This window comes from Gorilla gorilla, chromosome 9, assembly GCF_029281585.2.
Source record: "Gorilla gorilla gorilla isolate KB3781 chromosome 9, NHGRI_mGorGor1-v2.1_pri, whole genome shotgun sequence".
In the NCBI taxonomy this organism is placed as follows: Eukaryota; Metazoa; Chordata; class Mammalia; order Primates; family Hominidae; genus Gorilla; species Gorilla gorilla.
Window position 1 is genome coordinate 68,456,645 of NC_073233.2, and position 14,016 is coordinate 68,470,660.

Below are 14,016 nucleotides of genomic sequence, written 5' to 3' on the forward strand. Positions count from 1 at the left end.
ACATTATCTGATCTTGTATAAAATGCTGAAAAATCCATAAAAATCTAGTCGAACTAATAAATAAGTTTAACAAAATGGCAGAATACATGGCCAATATACAGAAACCAACTGTATTTTTGTAAACAAAAACACAGTTACAGTAACATCAAAAGGAATAAATATACATATACTTCACATTTAGGAACAAATTTTTAAAAAGAAGTGTGAGACTTGTCTACCACAAACTCTAAAACATTATTGAAAGAAATTTAAGAAGATACAAACAAATGAAAAGACATCCCATGTTCATTGATAAAAGACAATGTTTGAAGACAATATTATGATGGTAATACTCCCCAACTTAATATACAATTTAACACAACCCCTGTTAAATTACAGCTGGCATTTTTCAGAAATTGACAAGCTTATCCTAACATTCATATGAACATGGAAAAGACCCAAAATAGTCAAACCAATATCAAAAAAGAAAAACAAAGTAGGAGGTGTTAGGTTTTGAAGGGAAGGTAAGGGTTAAAGAAAGACACACACACACACACACACACACACACACACACACACACACACATAAAAAGGGCACCTCAACAGCAAATGCAGGTTTTACATCCAGCATAAAACCTACAGAAGTGGGGAACCAGTGTAATGCTAGAGCCCACCGCTGCTTATAGCCTGGGGGTACTTATAGGTATGGGTGGGAGGGGTCTAGACAGTACGGCTTGCTACTCAGCAGGATATTGATAAGATGTTCCCATGATGAGGTGGTTCTGGCCCTTGGTTTGGCAGAATGTCATTATGGTGTTCCTTGGACCTTTGCCCAGCAAGATATAATAGGGCTGTTTCTTTAGTTGGGCCTTTGTCTGCCTTGTGGTCATGTGGTTAGGCAGAATGTTTCTCACGGCCCGAACTCCTGTGAAATGTTTCACTTTGACCAAGGTCTGCAAAATAGCAGAGAATTTACAAAATGGTGCAGTTTGGACTAACAGGAAGGCTCGCACTTCCTAGTTTCAAAAGTTACTAAAAAATTACAGTAATCAAGAAATTGTGGTGTAGCAGGATGAGCCGTGGACAAAACTCCACAGACACTGAGATAGTGAGGGAAGTAGCTTTAATCAGCTGGAAGCATCGGCAGACTAGCGTCTTAAAATCCAACCTTGTTGAGTGCACAATTTCTGTCCCTTTTTTTTTTTTAGTGCTCACAATACTAAAGGTTTCGCATGAAAGGGTTGTGATTGATTGAGCAATCTAGGGGGGTACAGGACAGGGGCTGCAGCTACATGCACCAGTAATCAGAGTGAAACAGAACAGAATGGAAAATTTGTTGTATGTCCTTCCACACAATGTCTGGAATCTATGGATAACATCAGTTGCTAAGTCATGGGTTGAATTTTAACCATCAGGCTAAGGTCAGGCAGGCTCAGGCCTGGTTTTGGGTCTGGTATTGGGTCTGGTGCCTGGCGCCAGGCTGCCTGCCTTTGGTTTCGCTTCCTTGTTTCTTCTTAAAACAGGTACTGAGTATAAAACAGTATAGAACAATATGGGGGGGTCTCTTTCTTTCTTCTCTCAGTGATACTGCCATAATGATAGACATAAAAATCAGTAGAATAGGATCAAAAACCCAAAAATAAGTTCATACGTAGCTACTTGATTTTTGACTAGCATGACAAGACAATTCAATGGAGAAATAGTGGTCTCTTCAACAAATGGTGCCAGGACAACTGGATATCTGCATACAAAAGAATGAAGTTAGACCACTACCTCACAGAATATACACAAATTAACTCAAAATGCATAGACCTAGATTTAAGAGCTAACATTACAAAACTCTTAGAAGAAAATACAGGCATAATTATTTCTGGCCTGAATTAGTTAATGGTATATTAGCTATCACACCAAAAGCATATTTAACAAAAGAAAAATCATAGATAAATTGACCAAGGGAAGAAAACTACAGACCAACATGTCTGATGACTACGGATACAAAAATCTTCAACAAAAAACTAGCAAACCAAATCCAGCAACATATAAATATGATTATACAACAGGGTCAAGTGAGATTTATTATAGGAATTCAAAGTTAGTTTAACATACCAAAATCAATCAATGCAATATATTTCATTAAAATAATAAAGGGCAAAAACATGCTCACTAAACAAAGTGATGAAAGGAAATAGATTGTAATGGCTGATGATTTTATCTCCTTACTTATCTATTTTCCCTAAATCCTTTCAAAATAGATAATTAATTCCAAAAACAAAAATCTGTAGTTTGGTGTCAACCTAAAACTCTGCCAGGAGCCAAAGGAATGGCATGTTTGTGGAATTCCTGTAGGATAATATGTGGGGGATCATGGCAGGAAATGAGGCTGTAGAAGTACATTGAGACCAGATCTTAATGGGGCTTAACTATACCTTATTAAAGAATTTTGAATTTAGTCTATAGATACCAGGGTGCTCTTGCAGGGTTTTTAACAACAGTGTTTCTTGATCAAACTTTTCATTTATATAATTATTTTCATTAGAATATTTCCTGCGGCAAATTACAGCCCTTCCCCCCTACCCTCAACTCAAACTGCTAAATCAATCAGGAATCATCTCATGATCATAAGACGGCTTAGGCAGCATAATTTCCGGTTCACATCCAGCAGGAGAAACTGGCCTTTCTCAGAAGCTACAAGGAGACCTCTCTTTACTTCACTTGGCTTAACTGCCTCAGATCTGCTAATCTCTGAGTTGAGTAATAGCAAAGGGAATAGGATTACCATGAAGGATTCAGCCAAATCATTTGTAGTAGGATAATTTTGAGGGAGTCAACCAGTGTCCTCAGTCATTCTGGGAGGAAAATAGAGATAGAGATAGGAAAAAGAAGAACAAAGCTAGAGATGAATATAATTAGCTGGTTGCCCCAACAGGCAAGCCAAACAATGAGTACCTAAACCTAAACAATGAAGAATAAAGAGAAGATGATAAATTTGAAAGATATTTAGGAGGCTTATTAATGTCTTGTATGTTCGTTTCACACTCAATGTTAAATCTTAGATTAAATAAAATTAGTTTAATAAACTGCTTATCCCTTATTTCTATTTCCCATACTGCTCAATAACTATTGAACATAGCTTTAAATACTAACCTGTATTTTACTTGATTAGGAAACTATTTTTTAAATCATGTATTTTCAGTTTTGTGTGTATGCGCTTATACGATATAATATTCTGCTGTGAACTTAAAAACAAAATAGAAAAACAGAGGTTTACTCAAGAAAAGAATGACACTGCTCCTATTAGAATGGCTTCTACAGTGGCTCCCAAAAATCCTGTAGTATGAGCCAGATGGCTCTCTGCTCCAATGGTTGTTCAGATATTTCTCTTCTGATCTAGAATATGAAGTAGAGTACCCAAGAGGAATCAGGACTCACCAGAGTCCAGTTAAAATCATTTTAAGAAGAATAATTTAGTTTAGTATGGTTGTTGTAGTTCATTGAAACCTCTGATATCTGATGAGTTATAGGTCTGATATGCCTTTGGCTAGGCCCCCCAGAACTGAGTAGGTACTGTCTTCTCAGTACACTTTTAACTAACCACATTCCAGGTTTACATATTTGTTCATTTTTTGTTGTTGTTTTGTCTTACTTTAACTCAATGTCTCAGGATAAGGCTCTTATTTTAGACTATAATAATGATCAATTTGCTATCTCAATTCATCTCAGGCACTTCGCCCTCGGAAATCTCACTGTCGGAATCCTTGGAAATCACACCACGCACAACTTCTATTTCTTCATAATTTGCAAAGAACCAGTGTGACTCCAGTCAAGAACAAAAGATTAATTGTGAATTAGCGAAGAACTCTAATTTTTTCAAGAAGCCACATGGAAAACGCATTCTAATGAAGTCCTTTCCATTGCTCTTTTTTCTTAGTTCTTCAATAAAGCATGCGATTTGATCACAAATTGACTCTTCCCTTTTTAAAAAGCCAGTATGGGTTAACATGGATAAAAATAGCCCCTGCAATCCCTGTGGTTGAAGGGATGTAGGAGAGTAGTGTTGCATGCCCACTTTATCTTAGGTTGGAGGAGATTGGCTCGAATTAAGGAACTCCTTCATCCAAGAGGAGAAAATACTCTGATTTTGGAAGTTGGCATAATGTTCATGTGATAATGTCAATACTCTTGCTCTCTCTGTACTTTTGTTTTCTCATCTGTAAAACAGAAATAAGAGTCTCTAACCCACAGAGTAGATGGGAGGATTAAATGACAATATGTCATTAAAAGAGCTTACAACAGCTCCTAACTCATAGTTGTCCCTCAATAAGTTTTTATTATTTATTATTTATCAGCTCTTATTAGTGTATCAGTAGCATAATGATATATGAAGCCAGATTGAATTTTTCTTGTTTTCCAAGAATTGGTGACTAGAACCTCCCTCTGAAAGCAGATGTACTGAAATGAGGCCATAAAACCACTTAAAATCTTGATGAAAATGTTATGTATTGAGTTGTGTCCCCCTCAAAAAAATATATTGAGGTCCTAATCCCCCGTACTCAGAATATGACCTAATTTAGAAGTAGGGTCTTTAAATAACCAATCAAATTAAAATGAAGTCATTAGGAGAGAGTCTAATCCAATATCACTGGTTTCCTTATAAAAAAGGGAAAATTGGGCCAGGCGCAGTGGCTCATGCCTGTAATCCCAGCACTTTGGGAGGCCGAGGCAGGTGGATTGCTTGAGGTCAGGAGTTCAAGACTAGCCTGACCAACATGGTGAAATCCTGTCTCTACTAAAAATACAAAAATTAGCCGGGCATAGTGGTGCGCACCCGTAATCCCACCTACTCGGGAGGCTGAGGCAGGAGAATCACTTGAACCCAGGAGGCAGAGATTGTGATGAGACTAGATCACACCATTGCACTCCAGCCTGGGTGACAGAGTGAGACTCTCATCTCAAAACAAAGAAAAGGGGAAATTAGACACAGACACAGATATGCACAGAGGGAAAACGATGTGAAGACACACAAGGAGAAAACCATGTAAAGATGAAGGATTGGGTGATGCATCGACAAGCCGAGAAGTGCCAAAGATTTCTAGCAAATCAGGAGGACGTCAGGAAGGATCCTTCTCCTCCAGGTTTCTGAGGGAGCATGACCCTGACAGCACCTTGATTTTGGACTTCCAACCTCCAGAACAGTGAGATAATAAATTTCTCATTTTAACACCTTGTTTTAACCACTCATTTTAACACCTTGTTACATTAGCTCGGGGAAACTAATGCAGGTGGCTTTTCACTATAAGGGGCGCTAGATTTCCCCCACCCCATGGAACATGTTAGGTGTTTATGAAAGGAGGTTATCCTCTCACCTCAGCATTCCACAGTAGGAGTGCAGCATTCGAACGGCTCTACTCTCTGAAGCTCGGGGAGAGAAGCAGCAGCTGTAAAGTGTGTGGCTGTTTACAGGAAGCATCCCACTTCCCAACGATAGTCTTTGGGACCCAGGTGGGACTTGCTGACCCGATCTAGAAAAACCAGAGCAAAAGCCAGCAATGTTAAAAAGAAGGCATGGTATAGGAGCCTGCAGAGAGGGACCGTGGACCACTCCTAAAAGTCAGAGCTTGCAAGAGGTAAAAAAGAAAGATACCTATCACCACTGCCTGCAGGCCCCAACCCTGGAACACTAGAGGGAAATGAGACTGGAAGCCTCAGGTTACCTGAGAATTGCTGTAGCATGGGGAGCAAGGCATACGAAAGCACTTCAGCAAAATGCTGCCAATGGAGGGTCAGTACGAAGGTGTAGCCAAATCACCAAAGAAGCTACTAATGCCTAGGAGAGAGCTTCTCAGAATTGAGTGGCTCTTAACTGTGGCCGGTAGAAGCTTCCACATACCTGCCTAGGTTAGGAATATAATCCACAGAAAGAAAACTATATTCTGACATGGGAGCTCATTTCATTTCATTTAATTTTTAAAAAATAAAGGTTGTTTTTATATGTATAAAATTTGTCATTTTATAGGCATATTTTAAATATGGATATTTTAATTTATATCATAATTGTATAATTTATATGCATATTTTAAATGTGCATATTTTGTAACATAATTTTTAAAGCCTCTGCTGTGAACATTACATATTGAATGTATATGTTTGGGTCGTCTGTTGTTTTTCAGTCTTATTCTGATGTTATCTCCAGGAGTCCACCATACAATTTCTCCAGAGCCTCTGTTACAACTATCTTCTTCCAATCCATCCTTGATACACTTTTAAAGATAACAGCACCCAAGATCATGTTAAGTACTAGAGACTGAATATATATCTCTACAGATAGTGGGATCTCACAGTTCAAACTTTGTATGGGATACTTTTCTAATTCCCCATTCCATGTAATAACAAAAGAAATTAATACTGTATTTGCCCTGGTTAATTATGAGACTATTTCTCACTTTTTCTACTTCAGCACTCTGTAATTGGCCTCAGCCTGTTCTGCCTACACAGATTAACATCATATCCTCCTTCCTCCTATATTAGATGAATAAGTCTGTTCTTTTATTATCTCATTCTATTCTTTATTATTTACAATAGTAATTCCCATTAATACCTCTGCTCTTTCTTTTTTACATATTTTTTGTACATATGACTTCTGATCTTTTTCTCTTACATACAAAGTATTATTATAAAAATGTACAGGCATATCTAATTATTATGTATTTCAGTATATTCAGGTCTGAAATTTTATATAATAAAATGGATATTTTATAATAAATTTACTTGCCCTTTATATTACAGTTAAGCATTATATTGATCTCTTAAATTATGTAGATCTCATTATTTGTGGTTTGTATCTCAGGATATGAAAAATATTAACTCTACATTTATTTTACTGAGAAATTTTTAAACCATCTAGATCTTGACTAAAAGTCTTAGTACAGACTTTTAATTCCATCCAATGTGAAATAACTGATATCAGATATACTGAAACTAGCTACAAAAACTGGGGAAAATGCATAAAACATCAATTTTTAGGCACTGTACAAAAACCAACAGAAAGTTTCCATTCTTTGGAAATGGGAAACATACAAGGTGAGCCCCCACATTCACCCAGACTTCCCCTTGGAAACATTTTCCAGGCCATGTGGTAGGAACGTAGAACCCAAATAGTTACAGTGGTCTTGCTGGATGGAAGCAGAGATTAAGTTTGAAACTGCTAAAGTAGCTGGAATTTGATGGGCATACCTACAGAGATAGGGAAGCTACTGAACAGATACCTCAGAAGTCTACAAAGAAATTTTCCTTAAGTCCTTAGCTGAATCCTGGCCATATCCTTTAATACAACTTCAGAAGGCCTAACAGAAAGTAAATTCCTGGCTGGGTGTGGTGGCTCACGCCTGTAATCACAGCACTTTGTGAGGGAGGCCGAAGAGGGCAGATCACTTGAGGTCAGGGGTTTGAGACCAGCCTGGCCAACATGGTAAAACCCCATCTCTACTAAAAACACAAAAATTACTCGGGCATGGTGGTGGGCGCCTGTAGTCCCAGCTACTCAGGTGGCTGAGGCAGAAGAATCACTTGAAACAGGAGACGGAGGTTGCAGTGAGCCAAGATCCTGCCACTGCAGTCCAGCCTGGGTGACAGAGCGAGACCCTGTCTTAAAAAAAAAAAAAAAAAGAAAAGAAAAAAAAAAAGGAAGTAAATTCCAGGGAGACTGAGAGCTGAGCATGGATTCTTGATCCTACACAGTGTGGTGAGTGGTGAAGTGCAGGCGCAGCCAAAAGAGAGAAACCTTCTTGATCATCCCTGACATTCAAAGGATACTCCAGAGATGCTACAGCTTCTAATTAAGAACGATGAACTAGGAGTACAGGCTACACCTTGGAATAAGAAAAAGGGAGAAAAAGACGCACCCTAACAAAGCCTAAAATCAGGATGCAAGTTGATCTGCAAAAATGTAATTGCTGGTGTGCCTCCTCCAAGGAGAGGAAAGAGAATAGTACCCAGATCCTCACATTTTGAACAGATCGTCTAGGAAAGAACACTTGGATACAGCAGAGAACAGACGAGAAACACCAGCAGTAAGAAAGGACATGGTGTGAGGAAGCTTGCCCAGCCAGGAACTGACCAAGAGCCAAGAGAGGCTCCTGGACCTAGGGAAACAGGAAGAGAGAAACCCCTAGAACTCCAAAATGGGCTTTTATGATCTTGGCTATGGGAGAAACCCTGTAGTGGATTCACGACAGCATCAGGCCTGGCATATGGAGCTTCCTAAAGATTGCACAGAGATGTTGCCCCAGAAAGGGAACCCACACAGAATCCCACAAGCTTCAGCACTCAGAGCAGCCTCAGCTGGGAGCCATTTTGAGAGCCTGGATACTGGGGATCTACAGACACAGCTGCTGCCACTGAGCAGCTCCAAGGAGGGAGAGGGAAGAACAGGTGCTCCCATACACCAATGAGAGGGTACCTGCCGCCCTGCTATGGGCTGCAGTTGAGACTGAGACATAAATGAGCCACGTTCCCCACAGCCTCTTGCTCACACTGCTTGCCTGGGAGATGCCCCACCCTCTCTGGTCTTAACCCCAAGGCACCATCTTAAGAGTTGAATGCTGGACTGTGCCCTGCCCTTGGGCTGAGGTCAAACTAACACAATTACAGCTGCTGCCTAGCCAAGGAGTGACGGGGAAACCAGGCTATCTCATGCAAATATAGGACAATACCCACTGATCTGCAACAGGCTGCTGTGAGACTGAGACGTGAGGGGATGACACTCCCCACAGCTTCTTACATATGCTTCTTGCCTAGGAGGGACCCCACCCTCCCTGGCCACAGGCCTAAGGTGCCATTTTGCGAGTTTAATGCTGGGCTATGCCCCACGGTCAGGCCAAAGTCAAGTGACATGGCTGCAGCTACTGCCCAGTCAAGGAGGGATAGGGCAGCCAGGCTTTCCGACGCATACCTAGGACAATATTCAATGCCCTGCCATAGGCTGCTGCAAGATCAACACTCAAGCGAACCACACTTCTCACAGAGTCTTGCCCATACTGTTCGCCTGAGAAGGGCCTGACCCTCTCTGGTCACAAGCCCACAGCTGGCACTATTTTGAGAGTTTAACACTAAGCTGTGCCCCACCCTTGGGCCAAGGTCAAGGTGACACAACAGCAGTCGCCACCCAACTGAGAGAGAGACAAGGAAGACCAAGGTCTCCAAAGCACACTTAGGACAATACCCACTGCCCTGCTAAAGGCAGCTGTGGGACCAGGGAGTAACCCACCCAATCCATTGCAGCTTCCAGCAACACCAACACAGATGGCATGGGTCACTGTGGTTTCCTCCACCACTGCTACTGCCACAGCACACCAGCTTCCCAGGGGCCTGAGACTCCACCCACACACCAGGCCCACTGCTCCCACTGCCCACTTCTAAGCAAGCAGCTTGGAGGCCCAAGAATGAGCCCTCTAGGACCGCTAACACAAGGGCCAGTATAAGCCACTCTGGAGCCTTAAAACAGGCTCACTCACCCCAGTGCTGCCACTACTCGGGCCCAAAGACTGGCTCAGTTGGTGTATTAGTTTGTTCTCACACTGCTATAGAGAAATACCTGATGGCCAGGCACAGTGGCTCATGCCTATAATCCCAGCACTTTGGGAAGGTGAGGCAGACAGATCACTTGAGGCCAGGAGTTCGAGACCAGCCTGGACAACATGGTGAAACCCTGTCTCTACTAAAATACAAAAATTAGATGGGTGTGGTGGTGCACACCTGTAATTCCAGCTACTTGGGAGGCTGAGGCATGAGAATCACTTGAACCTGGAAGGTGGAGGCTGCCGTGAGCTGAGATCGCAACACTGCACTCCAGCCTGGGTGACAGAGTGAGACCCTGTCTAAAAACAAAAGAAGAAAGAAAGAGAGAGAGAGAGAGAGAGGGAGAGAGAGAAAGAAAGAGAGAAAGAGAGAAAGGAAGGAAGGAAGAGAAGAAAAAGAAAGAAAGAAAGAAAGAAAGAAAGAAAGAAAGAAAGAAAGAAAGAAAGAAAGAAAGAAAGAAAGAAAGAAAGAAAGAAAGAAAGAAGGAAAGGAAGAAAGAAAGAAGGAAAGGAAGAAAGAAAAAGAAAGAAAGAAAGAAAGGAAAGACCTGAGACTGGGTAATTTATAAAGAAAATAGGTTTAATTGCCTGGTGGTTCCACGGACTGTACAGGAAGCATGGCAGCATATGCTTCTGCAGAGGCCTCAGGGAGCTTTTCCTCATGACGGAAGGCAACATGGGAACAGGCATCTTACATGGTAGGAGCAGGACCGAGAGAGAGGGGGGTGGTGCCCCACACTTTTAAACAACCAGATATCACACAAACTCACTCACTATTGTGACACAGTACCAAGGGGAAAATCTGCTCCTGTGATTCAATCGCCTGTCACCAGGCCCTGCCTCCAACACTGGGGATTGCAATTCAGCATGAGATTTGGGCAGGGACACAGACCAAAACCACATCAGTTGGCATCTAAGTCCCCAGCTAAAAGTCACCACAACCTTAACTAATAACTGTACCATAAGTCACCAAGGCAATCCCAGAGACCACTGACTTTGTGTACTGCAAAAGAAGTCATACAAAGATCACACTACTGCCAGCACACAAAATCAAAGCCTAAGTATCTTAATCAACAACACGTACACAACCTCAGAAAGAAAAAAAAAATTCCCCTACCAAAGCAATTTCAAAAAATTGGAACAAGCAACTGCTACACTAGATGCAAAGACATCAATGGAAAAACACAGGAAGCACGAAAAAGCAGGGAAATGGGACATCATCAAAGGACCACAATTGTCCAGCAACAGATTCCAACAAAATGAATTCCTTGAAATGCCAGATAAATAATTTAAAATATTGATTTTTAAAGAAGCTTAATGAGATGCAAAGGATATCTGAAAATCAGGCCAGGCATAGTGTCTCGTGCATGTAATCCCACTGTAATCCCAGCACTTTGGGAGGCCATGGCAGGCAGATCACTTGAGGCCAGGAGTTCAAGACCAGCCTGGGCACCATACTGAAACCCTGTCTTTCTACTAAAAATACAAAAAAAAAAAATGTAAACTAATACAAGAAAATCAGTAAATCAATTCAGAAAATGAAAGAAAATAAAATCTCAGTACCTGAAGACATGTCTTTTGAAGTAATTCAACCAGACAAAAATAAGGAAAAAAGAATTACAAAGGATAAACAAAGCCTTTAAGATATCTGAGATGATATAAAACAACCAAACTTACAAATTATCAGTACACCCAAGGGGGAAGAGAGATCCAAAAGTTTAGAAATGGCCAGGTGTAGCGGCTCATGCCTGTACTCCCAGCAATTTGGGAGGCCAAAGTGGGAGAACTGCTTGAGATCAAGAGTTCAAGACTAGCTTAGGCAAGAAAACAAGAATCTGCCTTTACAATTTTTTTTTTTTTTAATTAGCCAGGCATGGTGGCTCATGTGTGTCATCCCAGCTACTTGAGGGGCTAAGGTGGGAGGATTGCTTGAGCCCAGGAGTTTGAGGTTGCAATGGGCCATGATTGTGCCACTGCACTCCAACCTGGGTGATAGAGTGAAACAAACCAAAACAAAAGCTTAGAAAACATATTTGAGGAAATAATCAATAAAAATGTCCCAAGAATATCAAGAGAGTTAGACGTAAAGATACAGGAAGTCCAGTGATACCCAGGCAAACACATTGCAAAAAGGATCTCACCATGGCAATATTATATTCAGAATGTCTAAAGTCAATGAGAAAGAAAGAATTTTGTCAGTAACAATACAAAAGTTTCTAGTCACCTATAAAGAAAACTCCATTAGACTAACAGCAGACTTTTCAGCAGAAATCTTACAGGCCAGAAGAGAAGGGAATGGTATTTTCAAAGTGCTTGAACAAAAGAACTGTCAGCCAAGAATTTTGTGTCCTGCCAAAATAGGTTTCATAAATAAAGTCCTTTCCAGGCAAGCAAACACTGAGGGAATTTGTCACCCCTACAAATGGTCACCCTACAGGAAATGCTCAAAGAGATCTTAAACATGTAAATGAAAAGTCAATATCCATCATCATTAAAACCCATGGAAATATAAAACTTACAGTTTGTATAAAACAATCACACAAAGGAGGAAAAGAAAGGAATCAAATGGCAACATGACAAAATTTTACTAAACCACAAAGACAAAAAGACAGAAACAAAGAATCTATAAAACAACTTGAAATCGATCAACAATATGACAGGAACAAAGCTTCACATATCAATATTAACCCCAAAAGTAAATGGACTAAATGCTCCACTGAAAAGATGCAGTTTGGCAGAATGGGTTTAAAAAATAATCCAAGTATATGCTGCCTACAAGAAACTCACCTTACCCACAAAAACAGATATAGGTTGAAAGTAAACAGGTGGAAAAGATATTCCAAGCAAACAGAAATAAAAGCAAGCAGGAGTAGTTATACTTACGTCAGATAAAATAGACTTTAAATCAAAAACAGGAAGAAAGAACAAAGAAGGGCATTACATAGTGATAAAGTGATCGAGAAGATGAAACAATCCTAAATATATATGCACCCAACATTGGAGCACCCAAATTTACAAAACAAGTATTACTGCAGAAAACCAAATACCACATGTTCTCACTTATAAGTTGGAGCTAAATGATGAAAACTCATCAACACAAAGGGAACAATAGACACTGAGATCTATTTGAGGGTGAAGGGTAGGACGAGGAAGAGGAGCAGTAACATAACTAATGGGTACTGGGCTTAATACCTGGGTGATGAAATAATCTGTACAATGAACCCCCATGACATAAGTTTATCTATGTAATAAACCTTCATGTGTACCCCCAAACCTAAGAAAACACACACAAATATTACTACACCTAAAGAAAGAGAAAGACGAGAAAGGCAGCAACACAATAATAGTGGGGGACTTAACCACCCCACTTGCAGCACTAGACAGATCATAGGGAGAAAAAATTAACAAAGAAACATTGGCCTTAAAGTGGACTTTAGACCAAATGGATTTGACAGGTATTTGTGCAGTGGTGCAATCTTGGCTCACTGCAACCTCCACTTCCTGGGTTCAAGTGATTCTCCTGCCTCAGCCTCCCAAGTAGCTGGGACTACAGGCATGCACCACCATGCCCAGCTACTTTTTTGTGTTTTTAGTAGAGACGGGGTTTCAGCATGTTGGTCAGGCTGGTCTTGGACTACTGACCTCAGATGATCCACCCTCCTCGGCCTCCCAAAATGCTGGGTTCACAGGCATGAGTCACTGCGCCTGGCCCAGAATATGCATTATTTTTATCAGCACATGGACCATTCCCCAAGATAGACTACATGTTAGGCCACAAAACTAGCCTTAAGAAATTTTTAAAAATTGAAATTATATCAACTATCTTCTCAGATGACAATGCAATAAAGCTAAAAATCAGTACCAAGAGAAATTTCAGAAAGTTATACAAATACATGGAAACTAAACAGCATGCTCCTGAACAATCACTGGGTCAATGAAGAAATTAAGACAGAAATTTAGAATTTTTATGAAATGAAAAGAAAAACACATCATACCAAAACCTGTGGGATACAGTGAAAGTAGTTCTATGAGGGAAATTTATAGCATTAAATGCCTACATCAAAAAAAGCAGAAAGATGACAAATTAACAGCTTAACATTGTATCTCAAGGATGTAGAGAAACGAGGAGAAATCAAACCCAAAATTGGCAGAAGAAAAAAAAAAAGATCAAGGCAGGACTAAATAAATCAGAAACGAAAAAAGAATAAAAAGGATCAATGAAATGAAGTTTGTTCTCTGAGAAGATAAAATTGATAAACCACTAGCTAGACTAATAAAAGGGAGAGAAGATTCAAATAAACACAATCAGAATTGAAAATGAAGACATTACAATTGATACCACAGCAATACAAAAGGCTCTGACATAAGGATTTGGGTGCTTACTTGGGAAGTGACCCAAGACTCACTGTGAAAAAAAATGGAAAAGTGATACAAAAAAAGGAAGAAAGTCAATAGACTATGTATT